At 44.8% G+C, this 21,521-nt stretch overlaps 1 pseudogene; it reads left to right on the forward strand.

Annotated features, from left to right (window-relative positions):
- Positions 1 to 21,184: 21,184 nt before the first annotated feature.
- Positions 21,185 to 21,302, forward strand: LOC124617092 (annotated as a pseudogene).
- Positions 21,303 to 21,521: the final 219 nt, after the last annotated feature.

Genomic DNA, 21,521 nt, shown 5'->3' on the forward strand with positions numbered 1-21,521 from the left:
TGTTTAATACATTTAGACAGTCTTCCACATGGTCAAAAGCACTATCCATTTCGTAATGATAAATCGTAGCTTTATTTCCGTTTTCTTTAGCTAAGGTAAATGTAAAATTTTCTTGTAGCTACGTATCACGGCACTTTCTTATAAAATCGAAAATTTGGTTATCGATAACTTTGTCCACTCCTGCTTTTGTGATTCAACATAAACATTTATTGTATAGCTTTATTCTGCAGTTGGAGCTCGTCTACGTTACACAGTTTCTTCGGTAGTATTCTTCTTGCATACAGAAGGAGTGATTTGATATTAGTCACACATCTCCATTATGTTAAAAATCCTGGCCAAACCTTGTGATATATCCAGATTCATAAGGTGATAATCATCTGCAACAAGCTCCTGCAATAACCCAGGTGGTTGCTCCATCTCAACAACTATGAAGTCGGGACAGAACTAGCAACTTGGACAGCAAATTCTATATTGTAAATCCGTCACAGACTCGTTTTATTATTAAGCTGGCGAATAGTTTCGAAGTACTATGCCAGGCCTATTAAATTTGCACTAATAGCGCCTGGTTAGGCGACAATTGACTCACACATGGAGTGTCATACCAGTTTCGCAGTGTAGATTTATTCATGAAGCAGTCCGCAGCTCGTAGTCTACTGGCTTTTCATCGACAAGGCGTTGGATGAGTTGCCATGCCCCCCCCCCCTTTTTTTATTTTATTTTTATTTTTGTGGACACTTCTATGGGTTTAGATGTTCCACCATGTAGAAGTTAAGGAAGAAAGAATGTGTGGGCACGTTAAAATTGACGCCCCAGTCCTTCCTATGCGTTTTTCTGAGTTCACCTTTTGTTTTTGTCGAAGTGACTTCTTTTGTTTTATTTTAATTGATTGCCTTCAATAAGTACTTTAGGAAAAAGAGCGAATATTTTCGTTTCGTGAAGGAATACACTGCCATTTGAGTGTATATTTCGGTGTATTTCCTTTGTCGGAAAAAAAAGAAAAAAAAGTTAGTCGCGGTATTGTACTGTGGGGTGAGCGAGCAGTGTAAAAAAAAAAAAGATCGAAATGCCAATGGTTCGCGTCTCGCCACATCTAATTTTTTTTCCTAATATTCGCGTTATAGGTTCTGACGCATTATTATTAGTTTAATATAAGTAAAATATAAGTAAAAAAAATAGAGCGTCTGCCATGTAAGCAGGAGATCCCGGATTCGAGTTAAAAAAGATAGCTGAGTGGTCATCGTGACGGATTACTGTCCTACGGGCAAGGGTTCGATTCCCGGCCGGGTCGGGGATTTTCTCCGCTCAGGGATTGGGTGTTCTGTTGTCTTCATCATTATTTCATCTCCATCCGGCGCGCAGGTCGCCCAGTGTGGCGTCGAATGTAATAAGACCTGCACCAAGGCGGCCGGACCTGCCCCGCAAGGGGCCTCCCGGCCAATGACGCCGAACGCTCATTTCCATTTTTACCACATACTCTGGAGGATTTATGCAATGCAATGAAAAGCGCATAGTGTTGCTGGGCAGATGGCTAGCTCACCTTTTTCTCTCGCAGAGTATCAAAATTTCTAACTTGCTTCACACGAATGTAATTGATAATGGAAATTTTGGTACGATGATTATTTAATTATCTCACACATGGATCCTCAACTGAAAGTTTGCACAATCACTCCTGTTTTCCTCTGTCTCTTGGTCAGATTGAGACAAAGTCACTACTCACCATGTGGGAATGCTTGCTCGAGATTCAAATTCTGCACATGCAATTCTTAAATATTCTCAGCTGAAATTTCAACACTCAAGTATCTCAGCTTAAAATTACCACACGCAAGTATCTCACCATAAAATTACCACATGTGGTTTCATTGTGACCGTTGGTAACTACCAAAGAATCCTAACTTTCCCAGAGTTTTACCTACCTACCTTTTTGATGAATCTCCCACCAAAAAGTTTTGTTCTTGTCTATGTTCTAGAAAGGGGAAATCATCTTTCCTAGCTACTCTTAAATATTCCACATCCATACCATTCCCATATTATTTAGTTTTACGGAGCACACGGAAAATAGGTGTTTCAACTTCAGGAACCGGCGACAGAGTGTCGGAACATGGCCGTTTACCAGACCACCCCACGCTTCCTCAGAAGTGGGGGAGGATCCTGTTACCGTAGTCGTCAGCAACACTCCAGGCCCTCTAGTGCTCTGGAATACTCCCTTTCTTTGTTTCTGTCAAAGGTGACTAGAGGACTGTCTCAACGATAAATGCAGAATCTCCATCCATTATCTGTGGTCAGAAGAGAACAAACCATTCACCCATTTCTCGAACATCACAAAACTGGATATAGGGATCTATAGACATCAAAGAAAGTTTTGCATCACCCCGATTCCCAGAAAAAAACTGGCTAGCGTTGCTGCCTGTGGATCATGGGGTCCCGGGTTCGATTCCCGGCCGGGTTGGGAATTTTTTCTTCCCGGGGAGTGGGTCTTCATGTTGCCCTCATGATTTAATCATCATAAACATTCGTCACAGTGACTCGATCGGACTGTGTAAAAATTGAAACTTCGTACGGGCGCTGATGACCGCGCAGTTGAGCGCCCCACAAACCGAACATCATCATCATTCATGAAGTGGAACTGAACAAGACTCTAGACACATTTTCATACATAACAACCCGCTTTAAAAAACATTTTTTCGTAACGGGAATCAAACTGACGCTTAGTCACTGGAGGTCGCATGAAAAACGTTAATGGCAGTATTTCTTTGGGCTGACTCTAGCTGCACGATACAGAAACGAAACTACAAATATGTGCCAAAACACCAGGGAATATGCACCTGACTGTTAGAGGGGACACCACATATCTCTGATCGCTACGACAGTGGTAACATGATGGGGTTTAAACGAGGGAAAGCATAGTACTTTTATTCATCCAGCACGCAGGGTGCTGGTGGCCAGCTTCAGATGCTGTCTGGCCGAGCAAGTGTCTTGTTGCGGTGGACCACAGCTGCAGGTAATATGTCAACACCCCTCTTAACTCCGCCCACCGCTGGCGGCCTCCCTAATCGTGGTCGAATAACACCCGGGCGCCCGCAGAGCGATGGGTCCATGTCAGTGTAGTGCCTGTGGTCTGGCGAGGCGGTGTGAGTCTCCCCCCGGCGTGCGGCAGCAGGCGATCACTTAGCGGCTCCGCCCTGGCTCTGTCAAGCAACCGCAACGCCTGCCGCCTCGCCTCCAGGCAACAGCGAGTTGCCCTGCCGACCACTCGAGCGTCCACGGATGCTCGCGCCGGGTGGGGGGCAGCAGATGACGTGCTACAGACGCGAAATTTAACCGACAGGAAGCAGATGCTGTGATATACAAATGATTAGCTTTTCAGAGCATTCACACTAGCTTGGCGCCGGTGGCGACACCTACAACGTGCTGACATGAGGAAAGTTTCCAACAGATTTCTCATACACAAACAGCAGTTGACCGGCGTTGCCTGGTGAAACGTTCTTGTGATGCCTCGTGTAAGGAGGAGAAATGCGTACCATCACGTTTCCGACTTTGATAAAGGTCGGATTGTAGCCTATCGCGATTGCGGTTTATCGTATCGCGACATCGCTGCTCGCGCTGGTCGAGATCCAATGACTGTTAGCAGAATATGGAATCGGCGGGTTGAGGAGGGTAATACGGAACGCCGTGCTGGATCCCAACAGACTCGTTTGACTAGCAGTCGAGATGACAGGCATCTTATCCGCATGGCTGTAACGGATCGTGCAGCCATGTCTCGATCCCTGAGTCAACAGATGGGGAAGTTTGTAAGACCACAACCATCTGCACGAACAGTTCGACGACGTTTGCAGCAGCATGGACTATCGGCTCGGAGACCATGGCTGCCGTTACCCTTCACGCCTGCGATGGTGTACTCAACGACGACCTGGGTGCACGAATGGCAAAACGTCATTTTTCCGGATGAATCCAGGTTCCGTTTAGAGCATCATGATGGTCGCATCCGTGTTTGGCGACATCGCGGTGAACCCACATTGGAAGCGTGTATTTGTCATCGCCATACTGGCGTATCACCCGGTGTGATGGTATGGGGTGCCATTGGTTACACGTCTCGGCCACCTCTTGTTAGCAGTGACGGCACTTTGAACAGTGGATGTTACATTTCGGATGTGTTACGACCCGTGGCTCTACCCTGCGAAACTCTACATTTCAGCAGGATGATGCACGACCGCATGTTGCAGGTCCTGTATGGGCCTTTCTAGATACAGAAAACGTTCGACTGCTGCCCTGGCCAGCACATTCTCCAGATCTCTCACCAACTGAAAACGTCTGGTCAATGGTGGCCGAGCAACTGGCTCGTCACAATACGCCTGTCACTACTCTTGATGAACTGTGGTATATTGTTGAAGCTCCATGGGCAGCTGTTCCTGTACACGCCACCCAAGCTGTGTTTGACACAATACCCAGGCGTATCAAGGCCGTTATTACGGCCAGAGGTGGTTGTTCTGGGTACCGATTTCTCAGGATCTATGCACCCAAATTGCGTGAAATGTAATCACATGTCAGTTCTAGTTTAATATATTTGTCCAATGAACACCCGTTTATCATCTGCATTTCTTCTTGGTGTAGCAATTTTAATGGCCAGCAGTGTATAACCTGAGTATCAGGTGGTAAGAAGAAATACTAAAACTTTTTTTTCTTCCGTCTCCAGTGACGGGCTTATGTGTTGAGAAAGGATTTAACTGCAGTAAGGACTTGAAAGTGTGATACTAGCGACAATTAGCTTACTCTATCATTAATCTAAGCGCTGAAACTAGATGGGTCTGCCATTGACATAAAAAACATTATTTATGTCACACAATAAATCGAATTTCTTCCACTAAAATGAATACATGATGAAGGCCACTGTTATTGCAATTTCAAGGTTTTGACCATGTTAAACGGTTGCTCATCCGATTTCGTTAATATACACGACGGAAAGAAAATCAGAATACCAAGGAGTTGGACGACATAAACGAAAGTTCACAGGCGTGTTTCTACATCTGCAAGATGATGTCTATTCAGGTTTCGTGCCAGTTGCATAAGACTGCCACAAGTAACCCCACTATGAGGATGTGAATCAGGTTTGCTTTAAATACACATTGTAACGATCGTGAGCGTTGGTTACCTTTGAGATTGGTCATGGTGATTTGATGTTAGTCAAGAATGCCTTTAAGGCGACAATGAAAAAATGGGCTATGAGAAGCTGGATGTTGCTTCTGCAGTATTCCTCAAAGACTTGGCAGGAAAATAGCCACTGTACATGATTGCTCCCAGAGGTGATCACGAGAATATACCGTCGCAAGAGGACCGGACTCCCGACGGCGACGTCGCCCTAGCGAGAGGGAACACCATAGTGTTGGCACATGACTGTGGCGCATCATACTGTATCTGCAGCAGCAATATGAGCAGCAGTTGGCACCACTGCGATACAGTGAACTCTCACAAATCTTGAAGGGCAGCTCAGACGCAGATACCCTAAAGCGTGCATTCCACCGTCCCCAGCTACCTCCATTTGCGACTTCAGTGGTGTGAAGCTAGAGTTTATTGGAGAGCATGGTGGAGGTCTGTTGTGTTTTGTGATGAAAGCTGGTTCTGCTCCGGTGCCAGTGATGGTCGTGTGTTGGTTAGAAAGAGGCCAGTTGAGGCCTACGACCAACCTGTCTGCGTGAGAGACGCTCTGGACCTACACCTGGAGTTATAGTGTGGAACAAGATTTTATATGAGATTTTATATGACAGCGCGTGCACTCTCGGGGTTATCCCACGCACCATCACCGCAAATTTGTACGTCAGTCTGGTGATTCGACCAGTCGTGCTGCCATTCATGAACAGCAATCCAGGACATGTTTTCCAATAGGATAAATCTCGCCTACATACCGTTGTTGTAACGAAACAGGCGCTACAGAATGCTGACATGTTGCCTTGGCAAGTTCGATCACCAAATGTGTCTCCTATCGAGGACATACGGGACATCATTGGACGGCATCTCCAGCGTCATCCACAATCAGCATTAACCGTCCCTGTACTGACCGCCCAAGTGTAACAGCGATGGAACTCCATCCCAGGAACTTACATCCGGTACCTGCACAGCACAATGTATGTACGTTTACATGCTTGCATTCAACGTTCTGGCGGTTACGCCTATTACTAATTTACCAGCATTTCGCACTTGCAATGGCTTATCTCGCGCTTAAATTAAACTGTGATCTTGCAATGTTAATCACTTAAATATATTACCAAGACGAAGTACTTCCGATATTTCATTACTCTACATTAATTATTTTTTTATGCTGCGATTTTTTTCCGTCATTGTATGTCTTCTTGAGAATGATGAATATTGTTCCTCACCAGAGTTTATTGCAAAGAGATAATATTTAATACACATTCGTCAAGATTTCATGATTATTTGTTTACAGTACCAGTCAATTAATTATTTATGTAATGGGAATTCGTTTCAGAAGTGACCTGGGTTAGGAATTTTGTGCAATCCACAGTATTTGTACGTAAATGTAAATGCGATGTATGTTTTCCAGACCAATAAGAACGCCCTTTTGTTTTAATTCCCCCCCCCCCTTTTACCCCACACAGCCCAGATCAGTGAGAGAGGGGAGTCAGCAAGGTTGGAGGGCGAAGAAGATCTGCCAATCAAGCAGAATGCGTCCACTCTCTTCTGGTCCTATTGCCACTATCCAACCCATACGAACTTTTACTTTATATCGTCATGATGTTCTTAATTGTATCAGACTCGGATGTGAAATTATTTTCAATTCGCTAAATGTCTTCTGTAGTGTTTCGTCAGTGTACTGTTTTGTTTCCTCCTCTGAAACACTCGCACCAATTTTCTAACCTATTTATCAAAATTAATTATTAAAAATATCTGTTACACGTGAACTTGCTTTTACAATACTCCTGTTCTCTTGTGGCCTGTTACTTCCTTCTTTAATTCTGGTAGCAAACCAAATCCATCGTTTAACTGAATTTCGAATTTGCTAACAAAATTATCTCCTGTACACCCTCTGCTTGCCACCTTTTCGCAACAAGAGATACCGGGTTTTCTAACTCTGCCTGAAGGGCACAGATCAACTGCTTCCCACTCCTTGATTTTCCGGTCTTTCTGGCAAAACCTACAGGTCCATGAAGGAGCCCCACTGATCGCCCCAATGAAACCATAACCTACCATTTTCGCAAAACACTTCCTGTTTAACTAATCTTTAAAACACACATGGCTGATTGATTTTAAAGCTAGAGACAATGAAAAAAAATTGAAAAGAAATTTATGGAATTCTTTTCTTATTATGTTCGCGCGAAAATTTAGGCCTAAAATTACGATCGTAGAGAAAATGGTGGATCGATCCTTTTCTGCAAGCACATAGAACTGAGCTCAAATCTCCAATATAAACTTTAAGTCCACATGTAACAAAGTGGATGAGTCAGAATGCGCGTCAGTGGAAGAAGAGAATGCAACATGTCTACAAACACCATGTCAAGTAACGTGCTGTGGTGTTCACAAATATGATGAGCGTTCTGTGTATAGTATAATTTTAAATCTAAAGTTAATCTTAAGGAATTAATTGGAATGACAGCACTGCCCCTTGCTCTGAGCATTCTCATCGAACGGATAACATCGGACACTATTCAGATGGATATTTCATTCGCGGCAGTCGAAGTGCCCCCCACAGAAGGATGACTCAAGTACCTGCGGTGATAACATGCTGGTTCTAGCTGCTGTTAACACCGCCAAATAGTTTCAAGTCCTCCCGCTGCCGCTGTTCAACTGGTGCCGAGGGCGTGAAAGAGGTAACGGCCAGCGAATCTTTAACTACTAATAACGAGCATATTACGCTTTTCAGTGATAAGACCAAGATACTAAAGCCTAGCCAAGACAAATTTCTAAAATGTTTTGATGCTATTTTCATGTTTTCTACGTGATTCAAATGCTACGTCAGTTTCGCCCTTTACGAAGACGTTATGAAGTCATTACAAGGGTATGTTAGGGCTACTTATTCGTGCGGAAAGGCGAAACCTGCAGAATAATGGACAGGAACTAAGCTTGGCGTTCAACGTTTCGTTGGTAACGAGGTCTCTGGAGGCGGCGTGCTGGCTCAGTTAGCTAGATAAAGGAAGAAGCAATGGCCTGTTGAATGAATTATATCGGATTCGTGTGCATTTATTTAGAAAAAGTACGCAAGATTTAAATCTGTGTGGCTGGAAGAGGGCTTAATCACCCTATTACTGAATATGAGTGTAAGCTTCAGCGCACGAAAATTTTTTAATACTTATCATGGCAGACAGTCTGTTAATAGAACACTCTGAATAATACGGTACAGACTCGCAACATAGCACAGCCACTGTGTGTATACATACATACATTGAAGATTATTTCATCTTAGGGGGCTATGGACAAGACTCAAAAGCCCCTTAAATAACACGAAGAACGTCCAATCGAGATGTTACATTCCCGATGGGAACAGAAATGGAAGTAGCACTGTAGTCTTCAGGCCGAAATCTATAAAAGCAATGAATCCTCACACAGTTCAAACGAAGGGTTATATAAAGCGCGTAACAGCCCACGTCTTGCGACGTGATACCAAGTATACATTCGTAAAGAAACGGAACTAATAAAATATATAGCTAACTAGTGCTAGAGTCTACGCACTGTCGTGCAACACACATAATGAGACAATGTCTGCGAGACTCTTCTTTCTTTATGTCACTAGTATGAGAGATAGGATTACAGAAGCGCGACTGTTGCTCACGTACCGAGTAGAAGAATCGCTAAATGCGACAAGCGGTCTAAGAGAAATGCGAAGTGTCAGTAATCCGCTACATCCAGGGCACGCCAGGGAAGTTCTATAATAAAATGAGCGGAAGAATTCGAGGCTGAAACGTCTCCGCAACGTAAGATCAAAACCCATATGAGTGGCACCGGCCGTGCAATCAAACTTCGTGCTAAGAAGGTGATCGCTACTGCGAATTATGAAGCCTGTGTTGTCAGAAGGGCGGCTGCTGCATTAAAGAAGCGTAAGTTAAAACAAAGGAAACACGGGTTTCGTCGTTCGGAGTGCATCTTGTGAGTGTGCCACGCAGACTGAAAGCAACGAGTCTGAGTGTAGTTTTTCATTGGTGTCTCGTGTTAGAAAGAATAGTTTTAGACGTAATTTAATGGTCGTAAATCAAGATACTCACTGTATGAACACTGCGCTGACAGTTATAACGTTTAGTTGTTCATAAAAAAACTCTTACAGAAGTGACATTCCGCTGTCACTGAAACATCAAATAATCTGCGAAACTGAACACCTGAAATCAGCAGAACTAAAACGATCGAAAGCTGTTTTGTAATTTTCACAAATAGGATCTTATGCAGAAGATTGTAATTTTCATAGTCTGGACACCTTCTACCGTTACAGACACTGAAAAGAGTAAGGTTGTTTACATTGGTTATTTTCACTTTTTATGTACTACAGTATCATATTTTGAGTAATCTTGTGCATTCACAACAGATACTCTCAACCCAGAAATGAAAGATCCAACTGATTTGCGCTACCACTCCTTGAACTTCGTACAGTGCGCTGTTCAAGCCTGTCGGGATGCAAACTCCGCCACATTGGCAGACATAGTCGTTCATGGGATTTGTATCACTGAAATGAACTCATGAACATCAAAACGAATGTTCACTTAATGATGAAACAGCCAGTAAAACTACTCGTATTTAATATTCAATTGTTTCATGATTCTACATTTTGGTGTACACTGTTATGCAGATTTAGTTTTCTATAAGATGTACAAAAAGTGCGTGCCAAATCATAAATTTTCGGCTCTTTGATACAACGCTTCGCTGTAGTACACACAATAAGACATTCGTATTCATGTACTATGACAAATATCTTGTTTTTCGTATATTGTTATCAGCATTCTGTAGACTATATCTGTAGTATCTAGTTATATCTATGTCAATGGCTCCGATTGTTTCACCGAAACTGACAAAATAAATGAAACAGAGTTCTACGATAAGGCAAACGAGAAACGAGGTGCCCTAAAAATATTGATTGCTATTCCTCCTGCAAAGTTCATACCTCAGATACGACGGGCATGGTAAAAGCAGTAGAGGCAGGATAGTTAGTGAACAAAACTGTTTCAGATCTACAGCAAAATTATAGTAGTTGGTTTTCTAAAGGATCGCCTGTTAGTGCTTTTTAAGTTGAACACATAATGTGTTGATAGTTGTTAGTCCAAAACAAAACACTGATGGTTTTCCACCTGTTTTCATGTGACATTAAAATATCCAGATGAGGGTCCTCCTTACGCAATTGTAGAGGGTCAACTACTTGTCTTGTTGTTTTTGAGGCCTCTCTTCCACAGTCGCAATCTTTTTTAATAATATGCCAATCATTCCGTCTTTTGCGGCAGTAATAAAGTCCTATTTTGTACACAAAATACAGGAGACGAACGTGGATATTTAAAACCACACAAACAAGGAAATGTGTGTCGGTAGATTGCAGTATGCTGAACGTCGAACGCCTGAATATAAGAGTCACAAACACATACTTAAAATGCTCTAAGTAAGACGAAACGCGGCTTGTCAAATAAGACCTTATTACAGTCGCAACAGACGAAATAGCTCACATATTACTTTTTTGTGTCACTCAGTGTGATCGGTGACTGTGAAATGTAACGTTGCGGCTATGTTGTTATGAAAGGTTGTCAAGACCAAAGGAAGAGAAAAGCAAAGACCATTACATAACCTACTGCTCTCACCAAGGACGCCAGCAAACTTAGCTGGATGGATAAACATTAGCCGTGATGGGTACCTCGACTTGATGCGACACGGCGATTTTTGCTTTAAGAAAAATTGCTAACCTTGAGGGTGTACAAGTCAATAAGTTAATATAGTCTACATATCTTCATTGACTGATGTCTTACAGGATAACATTCTGAGCTAATTCCTCACTTATCCAACACGTATTCACTTCACAAAAGGAAGTCATTAGAATTTTGTGTCGGGTTCACACACGCACTTCTTGCAGGCAACTCTTTACGCAGCTAGGAGTATCAACCACATTCTGAGAGTAGCTTTATCCCCTTACGAAATTTGTTGTCAGCAATGAATCTGAGATTGAGAATAACAGAGATAATAGTAAGTAAAACAATAGAAGTTACCGACTTTATCATTTAATGAACCTAACTTTGGCAGAGAAAAGGGTGAAATATGCAGCTTCAAAACTGTTTGGCAGTCTCCTCAAGGAACTAAAATGGCTGAAAGACAGCACAAATACTTTCAAATGTAAATTAAAGACGAAACTTCTTGATAGATTATACACTCCTGGAAATTGAAATAAGAACACCTTGAATTCATTGTCCCAGGAAGGGGAAACTTTATTGACACATTCCTGGGGTCAGATACATCACATGATCACACTGACAGAACCACAGGCACATAGACACAGGCAACAGAGCATGCACAATGTCGGCACTAGTACAGTGTATATCCACATTTCGCAGCAATGCAGGCTGCTATTCTCCCATGGAGACGATCGTAGAGATGCTAGATGTAGTCCTGTGGAACGGCTTGCCATGCCATTTCCACCTGGCGCCTCAGTTGGACCAGCGTTCGTGCTGGACGTGCAGACCGCGTGAGACGACGCTTCATCCAGTCCCAAACATGCTCAATGGGGGAACAGATCCGGAGATCTTTCTGGCCAGGGTAGTTGACTTACACCTTCTAGAGCACGTTGGGTGGCACGGGATACATGCAGACGTGCATTGTCCTGTTGGAACAGCAAGTTCCCTTGCCGGTCTCGGAATGGTAGAACGATGGGTTCGATGACGGTTTGGATGTACCGTGCACTATTCAGTGTCCCCTCGACGATCACCAGTGGTGTACGGCCAGTGTAGGAGATCGCTCCCCACACCATGATGCCGGGTGTTGGCCCTGTGTGCCTCGGTCGTATGCAGTCCTGATTGTGGCGCTCACCTGCACGGCGCCAAACACGCATACGACCATCATTGGCACCAAGGCAGAAGCGACTCTCATCGCTGAAGACGACACGTCTCCATTCGTCCCTCCATTCGCGCCTGTCGCGACACCAGTGGAGGCGGGCTGCACGATGTTGGGGCGTGAGCGGAAGACGGCCTAACGGTGTGCGGGACCGTAGCCCAGCTTCATGGAGACGGTTGCGAATGGTCCTCGCCGATACCCCAGGAGCAACAGTGTCCCTAATTTGCTGGGAAGTGGCGGTGCGGTCCCCTACGGCACTGCGTAGGATCCTACGATCTTGGCGTGCATCCGTGCGTCGCTGCGGTCCGGTCCCAGGTCGACGGGCACGTGCACCTTCCGCCGACCACTGGCGACAACATCGATGTACTGCAGAGACCTCACGCCCCACGTGTTGAGCAATTCGGCGGTACGTCCACCCGGCCTCCCGCATGCCCACTATACGCCCTCGCTCAAAGTCCGTCAACTGCACATACGGTTCACGTCCACGCTGTCGCGGCATGCTACCAGTGTTAAAGACTGCGATGGAGCTCCGTATGCCACGCCAAACTGGCTGACACTGACGGCGGCGGTGCACAAATGCTGCGCAGCTAGCGCCATTCGACGGCCAACACCGCGGTTCCTGGTTTGTCCGCAGTGCCGTGCGTGTGATCATTGCTTGTACAGCCCTCTCGCAGTGTCCGGAGCAAGTATGGTGGGTCTGACACACCGGTGTCAATGTGTTCTGTTTTCCATTTCCAGGATTGTAGATTAAAGACGCTTCTCTTCAACATCTCGCCTCAGTTGTGCGACTGGATTCGTGATTTCCTGTCAGAAAGGTCACAGCTCGTAGTAATAGACGGAAAGTCATCGAGTAAAACGGAAGTAATATCCGGCGTTCTCCAAGGAAGTGTTATAGGCCATCTATTGTTCCTGATCTATATTAACGACATAGGAGACAACCTGAGTAGCACTCTTAGATTATTTGCGGATGCCGCTGTCATTTACTGTGTTGTAAAGTCATCAGATGACCAAAATGAATTGAAAAATGATTTAGATAAGATATCTGTGTCGTGCGAAAAGTGGTAATTGACCCTGAAAAAAGAAAAGTGTGAAGTTATTCACATGAGTACTAAAAGAAATCCGCTACATTTCCATTACGTGATCAGTCACACAAATCTGAAGGCTGTAAATTCAACCAAATACTTAGGGATTACAATCACAAATAACCTGAATTGGAACGATGACATAGATAATGTTGTGGGTTGAGTAAACCAAATACTGCGATTCACTGGCAGAACACTTAGAAGGTGCAACAGTTCTACTAAAGAGACTGCTTATACTACACTTGTCCTCCCTATTCTGGAGTATTGCTGTGCGGTGTGGGATCCGTATCAGGTGGGACTAACGGATGATACTGACAAAGTTCAAAGAAGGGCGACTCGTTTTGTATTATCGCGAAATAGGGGAGATAGTGCCACAGATTTGATACGTGAACTGGAGTGACAATCATTAAAACAAAGGCGTTTTTCGTTGCGACGGGATCTCCTCATGAAATTTCAATCACCAGTTTTCTCCTCCAATTGCGAAAACATTCTGTTGGCACCCATCACGATAAAGCAAGAGAAATCAGGGCTCGCACAGAAAAATTTTAGTGCTCGTTTTTCCCGCGCGCCGTTCGAGAGTAGAATGGTAGAGAGACAGCTTGAAAGTGGTTCATTGAACCCTCTGCCAGGCACTTAATTGTGAATAGCAGAGTAATCACGAAGATGTAGATGTAGATTTCCTTCCATATCATAGAGTTCTTGGATAGATATAGACCAGCATACACGTGCGAAAGTTTCGCTTTTTGTAGTTTTAAATAATAACAGTAATCAACAGACACGTGCGAAAGTTTAACACTTTTGTAGTTTTAAATAGTAACAGTATCTGGTAAATGCGTAGTCGCTGGGGTAAGGGTAGTTCACAGAATAAAGAGAACACATCCGTAAAAATGAAAGGAACGACGTGAAATGATAATCATGAATTCATGATACATCATTGTACATACATTTCCATGTGTCCAAAAACGTGTTATGTATTCGTAACTTTTGTCCCGGCTTGTACGACGGGTAGAGATCAGAGGCTTTCATTAGCGCCACGAAATCTATAATTTGAACGCCACAAAACCTATAACTTGAAGTCGACCAACATTGTCCATTACAGTAAGCACGTGAGGCTGTAGCAGCAATACATAAATGAAATTCAGGCAGACAATGACAAATATGTTTGTCATTTCGGAAAAGATATTCGTTTAGAAAAGTCAACTTTTACGATGTGGAGCGATAATGGATTACTACAGCGGTCATAGTTATAATCTATGACAGTGATGTATACAGGTACTTTTAAACAAATAAAATAGTATTTGTAGTAAGACATTATGAAAAGGTAGTCTCTCATTCATGATTAATAAGTTAGCTTCGTAAAATACAGCTATGAAGCTGGACGTACATGATCCAGTCTCCTTTATGTCAAAATTTGCCACAAATAGTAGGTTTTAGCACAAAATCAGTATGCAGTATCACAAGCCGGCTAAAAAAACTTCACTAACGATACCTCATTTATCCCTGTACAATTAGTACGTGCTGAGAAACAATATATGTGATATAAATAAAAAAAATTATGTAGCTATATGCTAGTCATTCCTGTAAAAATGATTAATTATGTGCCCTCTGTTGACACATTCCACATCTTGACGTTTATCGTGGATATGATTTATGGAACAAATGGGTGACTAACTGGAGCACCTTCAAGCCAAGGATATGTGCACATAGTCTGGTGATCACAGTGGGAGTCGATCCACATACATCAGCTCAGATGTGACTGGACCGGTGTGCATTAGCGACCATGGCAATGGAGGTGGGTAGACATGGTACAGTAAGTAATAATATTATGATGGATAGAGCGTCTGCCATGTAAGCAGGAGATCCCAGGTTCGAGTCCCGGTCGGGGCACACATTTTCATCAGTCCCCGTTGACGTATGTCAACGCCTGTAAGCAGCTAAGGGTGTTCATTTCGTTGTAATTTCATTCTAACGAGCTGCATGGTCACCGATGGTATCTGTTTCTTCGGACATGTCCGAAAGAACAGATACCATCTTAGTAAATAACATTATCGTTTTACCTATACCTGGGAACAGTTTCAGATTAAAACAAATCCTGCAGAGAAAGCATACAGGAACGGGAGGGAATTACTGTCACTGTAAACAGAATGTGCATATGTTTTCCAGAAAGCTATTCGTCGCCAGGCAGAGATTTGATGTCAGTGTCCCAAAATTCAATTATTTGCTAAAGGGAATTGCATCACCATATGAATTTCGAAGTATCAGCTATCATAACGCAATATCTCGGGATTAATAAAAAATTATCATCATGGCAAAACTGTTTCAATAGCCTAAATGAACTACTCTTGGACACATGTCCAACTACTGCAAATTATCCGATGCATTAAGAAATCCCACGCACACTCCGAAAGTCTGAAACTGCTCTTGGCGTAGAAATTGGTAAGCTGTGAAGATGCTGCCAGTGGGACAGAGATGGGCGAATATTTGGAAATCAATTTCCCACTTCAGCTACGTAAGATAGGGAAAAAAGAAGGGAAAAAATATTCCTGCGTCAGCGACGGACTAGGTAGTGAGCTTTCTTTTTTTTTTCGGTGCATTTTCGGTCGCGTTCGACCCCTTCCGCGCAGCGTCGTGTGTATGCGGAAGCAATAAGACGCGTCGCGAGAGCAGGAAGGCAGAAGGCAGCGCGCCGTCGGGAGCAATCTGCAGCGTGTCTGCCGGGAGCGCGCGCGCTTTCAGATGCAAAGTGGAGGGACCGCGCCGACAGCCGCTGCGGCAGCGGCAGCGGCCGCGGCGCAGAACACAGCCACACAGGCGGCAATCGCGCCCTAACTGCGCGAACAACGCGCGCGCGCGCGCGCTGGGACAATAAGAGCAAATCCCCGCCGGGCGGCTGACAGATTTCTGGAAAACTCCAGCGCACGCGACGCACAGCGACGGCGCCTACGTGCTTTCTACAGCACATCAAACCCTAATAGTCGGAATCTAATACTACGCGTAGTGCCACAACGCCGAGACTCAAATCAATTTGAGGTGCGCACAACGATGCGTTGTTCTCTCCACAGCCTGTCAATGATCACTGCGTATGCAAAAGGGTCATCTAGCTAAAGCTCCTGTTTTGTCCGAAGTCGCGAAACAGCCCCCCCTTAAGAGTATTGTCTAATGTATTTTCGATTGTTCCTTTCTCTATACCAACGCAATTACGGTAATATTTGACAAAGCAAATTATTGTCTTGACGTAACTTGATTACATACAGACGAAAAATAAATCTCGACACCAAAAATAATTAATGCAGAGTAATGAAATTTCGGAAATGCAGCCGGCCGTTGTGGTCGAGCGGTTCTAGGCGCTTCAGTCTGGAAGCGCGCGACCGCTACGGTCGCAGGTTCTAATCCTGCTTCAGGCATGGATGTGTGTGATGTCCTTAGGTTAGTTAGGTTTAAGTAGTTCTAAGTTCTAGGGGACTGATGACCTCAGATGTTAAGTCCCATAGTGCTCAGAGCCATTTGAACCATTTTTTTCGGAAATGCATTTGCTTAGGTAACGTACACTGAAGAGCAAAAGAAACTGGTACACCTGCCTAATATCGCGTAGGGCCCTCGCGAGCACGCAGAAACGCCGCAACACGAGGTGACTGGACTCGACTAACGTCTGAAGTAGTGCTGGATGGAACTGACACCATTAATCCTGCAGGGCTGTCCATAAATCCATAAGTGTACGAGGTGATGGAGATCTTGTAAGTAAGCTGTTTAGGTTTTTATGTTGGTAACGCCACGTAGCGCTCTGTATGAAACTCACTGACTGTGCTGTGTGCAGTCTGTGGCTGATTTGCGTTGTTGGAATATTTGCTATTGTAGTGTTGGGCAGTTGGATGTGAACAGCGCGTGGGGTTGCCCAGTTGGTGAGCCGCCAGCAGTGGTGGATATGTGGAGAGAGATGGCAGAATTTTGAGAGCGGACGATCTGCACGTGTCTCCATCAGATAAACGGAATTTGTAGACTGGATGTCATGAACTTATATGTATATATATTATGACTTTTGAACACTATTAACATAAATAGATTGTTTGTTCTCTATCAAAATCTTTCATTTGCTAACTATGCCAATCAGTAATTAGTGCCTTCAAGAGTCAGAATCTTTTATTTAGCTGGCAGTATTGGCGCTCGCTGTATTGCAGTAGTTCGAGTAACGAAGATTTTTGTGAGGTAAGTGATTCATGAAAGGTATAGGTTATTGTTAGTCAGGGCCATTCTTTTGTAGGGATTATTGAAAGTCAGATTGCATTGCGCTAAAACATTGTGTGTCAGCTTAGTGTTTATCAGAATAAGTAAATAGAGAAATGTCTGAGTACGTTCAGTTTTGCTCAATGGTTCAAATGGCTCTGAGCACTATGGGACTTAACTTCTGAGGTCATCAGTCCCCTAGAACTTAGAACTAGTTAAACCTAGCTAATCTAAGGACATCACACACATCCATGCCCGAGGCAGGATTCGAACCTGCGACCGTAGCGGTCGCGCGGTTCCAGACTGTAGCTCCTAGAACCGCTCGGCCACTCCGGCCGACTCAGTTTTGCTCAGCTATTTGAAAATCAAATAACGTAGATGTTTGCCAGCACAGTAATTCATAAATTTTTCTAAGGGGATGTTTCAATCTCTTCTGAACAGCACGTTGCAAAGCATTCCAGATATGCTCAATAATCTTCATGTCTGGCGAGTTTGGTGGCGAGCAGAAGTGTTTAAACTCAGAAGAGTGTTCCTGAAGCCACTCTGTAGCAATTCTAGGCGTGTGGGGTGTCGTATTATCCCGCTGGAATTCCCCAAGTCCGTCGGAATGCACAATGGACATGAATTGATGTAGGTGATCAGGTAGGATGCTTACGCACGTGTCACCTGTCAGAGTCGTATCTAGACGTATCAGAGGTCCCATATGACTCCAATTGCACACGCCCCACACATTTACGGAGTCAACACCAGCTAGAACACTCCCCTGCTGACATACAATGTCCGTGGATTCATCAGGTTGTCTCCATACCCATACACATCCATCTGCTCGATACAATTTGAAACGAGACTCGTCCGGCCAGTGAACATGTTTCTAGTCATCAACAGTCCAATGTCGCTGTCGAAGGGGCCCAGTCGAGGCGTAAAGCTTTGTGTCGCGCAGTGTCAAGGGTACACGAGTGGGCCTTCAGCTCCGAAAGCTCATATCGATGACGTTTCGTTGAATGATTCGCACGCTGACACTTGTTGATGGCCCAGCATTGAAATCTGGAGCAATTTGCGGTAGGGTTGCACTTTTGTCACGTTGAACGAATCTCTGCAGTCGCCGGTGGTCCCGTTCTTGCAGCATTCTTTTCCGGCCGCAGTGATGGAGATCTGATGTTTTACCGGATTCCTGATATTCACGGTACACTCGTGTAATGGTCGTACGAGAAAATGCCCACTTCACTGCTACCTCGGAGATGCTGCGTCCGATCGTTAGTGCGCCGACAATAGCACCACGTTCAAATTCACTTAAATTCTGATTACCTGCCGTTGTAGCAGCAGTAACCGCTCTAAAAACTGCGCCAGGCACTTATTGTCTGTCTACATATCTCTGTATTTGAATACGCAAGCGTATACCAGTTACTTTGGCGATTCAGTGTATTTAAGTGATTAACGTTGTAAGATCAAAGGTTAATCTAAGTGCGAAATATACTATTCGAAGCGTGAAATACTGGTACATTAATAACCGATGCAACCGCCAGAATGATGAATGCAAGCATGCGAGGTGCCGGGGCTAGCAGTGTATTTAACACTAAATTCTTCTAGAATTTACATATGTAAATGATGCTCTAAGCCCCCCCCCCCCCTATTCTAACTCCGACTTTTGCTGTTGCACAAGGATTAAAAAAAATACGCGAACTGACTCTAATCAACCCTGCCAGTGGAGTACAAGAGAGTTTGGCACCTGCAATAATTTAATTTGATAAATAAGTTAAATAAACGAAGGTTTCATTAACATAGTGAGGAATGATAGGGTTGCTCTACCGATTAACAGAATGAAAGTTCTGTCCAAAATAACAATATGATTTATTAAGACTAAACACAAAATAATAAACAAAAACACATGAAACATTTACAATACATCAAATTGGCTCAAATTGGATACTCAAACAAACGCTGTGAATGTGAAGTTGTCCCTAAACTAGATTGTGAGGATTATGACGAAGTGGTATGTGGAGCCAATTCCTTGCAACTCAAATCTTAAGAGAAAACACATAGCCAACCCAACAGTAATTGCTGCTACCCAAGGCAGAACAAAGTTAGAAAAAGACGAGCAGGCGCGCTCTGCTGAGCTCTGATTATCACCTAGGAAAATCCCTGTCTGCTGGTGCTGCGGACATACCTTACCAATCTGTCTTCTTAACTGCAAGAACACGATTTGGCGTACCGGAGGCGATGGCTGGTTGCTTCGACGTCCTCGACCGAAAGGCGAGAGCCGACTACCTACAGCACCCGTACAGGCCGAACACAGAACATTCCCGCCCCCTCGACAGTGGCGGTGGTTATACGTTCCAATCAGCAACTCGAAAACCGGCGGAAAATTCCACTCTATTGCCGGAGCACTACCATTCCACCAATGGAGATTCTTGGCGCCAATTTCTTCACTGATTTTGCTACGTCACGGAGCTATGCCCTGAGCAAGCCAATCACAGTTACTATTTTGCAGAAAGCGCGGGAATTTTCCCGCCACAACTGCCTGGGTACACAAGTCATTCCCACGCCTCGCTGGTAGCCCGCCAGAAAGTGTTTTCGCTAAGTCTCTGCGAAGTAACGGAACCTCTAGCCCAGCCGCTACTTCAGACCCCTCCGGGCGTGTCTTTTGACAATGTCGGCGTCTGCAAAGCATTCACTCGACTTCCTCACACCCGTCGGCTTAACTCTTTCCAGATCAGCACAGCTCGCCTGTCACCGGACCACCCGGGTGACGAGAGACGCTGCGTGGGAAGTCCACGTGTGAAGGAATAGCGACTTTTCACTGCATGCAATTAGAGAGGAAAATCGTAAGATAGAAATATGAGAGGGGGCTCATGCCACCTCTCAAGCATGCAAACGAGCATGCTTTGTGTTGTAAAAGTGCCGCAAGTCAGTCAGTGGGACGAAATTCCATGTTTGTTACCCTCGGTCGATCAATACAGAGACGGCTGATGCTGTTTGTGGATGCGCTGAAGTTGTCAACCGATGATGTCCCATATCTTCTCGATTGGAGACAGATCTGGTGATCGAGCAAGTTAAGCCAACTTGTTGACATTCTGTAGCCCATCTTGGATTACAACAGCGGCGTGTGGGCGAGCGATATCCTGCTAGAAAACACACTCTGGAATGTTCTTCATGAATGGCAGCACAACACGTCGAATCACCAGACTGACGTACACATTGGTAGTCAGGGTGCATGGGATAACTACGAGAGTTCTCCCATAGTCATAAGAAATAGCACATCAGATCATAACTCTGGTATAGGTCGAGTGTGTCTAGCACGCAGACAGATAGGTTGTGGGCCCACAAATGGCCTCCTCCTAACCAACACAGAGGCATCATTGCTACTTAGGCAGAACCAGCTTTCATCAGAAAACACAACAGACCTCCATCCTGCTCTCCAATGAGCTCTCGCTTGACACCACTGAAGCCGCAAATGGCTGTGGTTTGGGGTCAGTGGAATGCATGCTACAGGGCGTCTGGCTCGGAGCTGTCCTTGAAGTAACCAATTTGTTGCATTTCGCTGTCTCGCAGTGGTCCAAACTGCTGCTCAGATTGCTGCAGAAGATACAGTACGATGTGCTAGAGACATACGCAGAACACGGTGGTCTTCCCTCTCGGTAGTGCCACGTGGTCATGCGAAGACCGGTCTTCTTACGACCATACATGCTCCCGATCACCGCTGCCCTCAGTTATTTATAGTGGCTACATTCCTGCCAAGTCTTTCTGCAGTATCGCAGAAGGAACATCCAGCTTCTCGTTAAAACTTAGTGAGGAGTTGATAATGGCGTCTTCGTAGCTTTTAAGGCATTCTCAACTGACATCAATTCACCATGTTCAGTCTCAAAGGTGCCAACGGCCTTGTCGCAGTGGTAACACCGGTTCCCGTCAGATCACCGAAGTTAAGCGCTGTCGGGCTGGGCTAGGACTTGGATGAGTGACTACCCGGTCTGCCGAGCGCTGTTGTCAAGCGGGGTGCACTCAGCCCTTGTGAGGTAAACTGAGGAGCTACTTGATTGAGAAGTAGCGGCTCCGGTCTCGTAAACTGACATACGGCCGGGAGAGCGGTGTGCTGACCTCATGCCCCTCCATATCCGCATCCAGTGGCGCCTATGAGCTGAGGATGACACGGCGGCCGGTCTGTACCGCTGGACCTTCATGGCCGGTTCGACAGGAATTTAGTTTTAG

This window comes from Schistocerca americana, chromosome 5 (assembly GCF_021461395.2).
Source record: "Schistocerca americana isolate TAMUIC-IGC-003095 chromosome 5, iqSchAmer2.1, whole genome shotgun sequence".
Classification (NCBI taxonomy): Eukaryota; Metazoa; Arthropoda; class Insecta; order Orthoptera; family Acrididae; genus Schistocerca; species Schistocerca americana.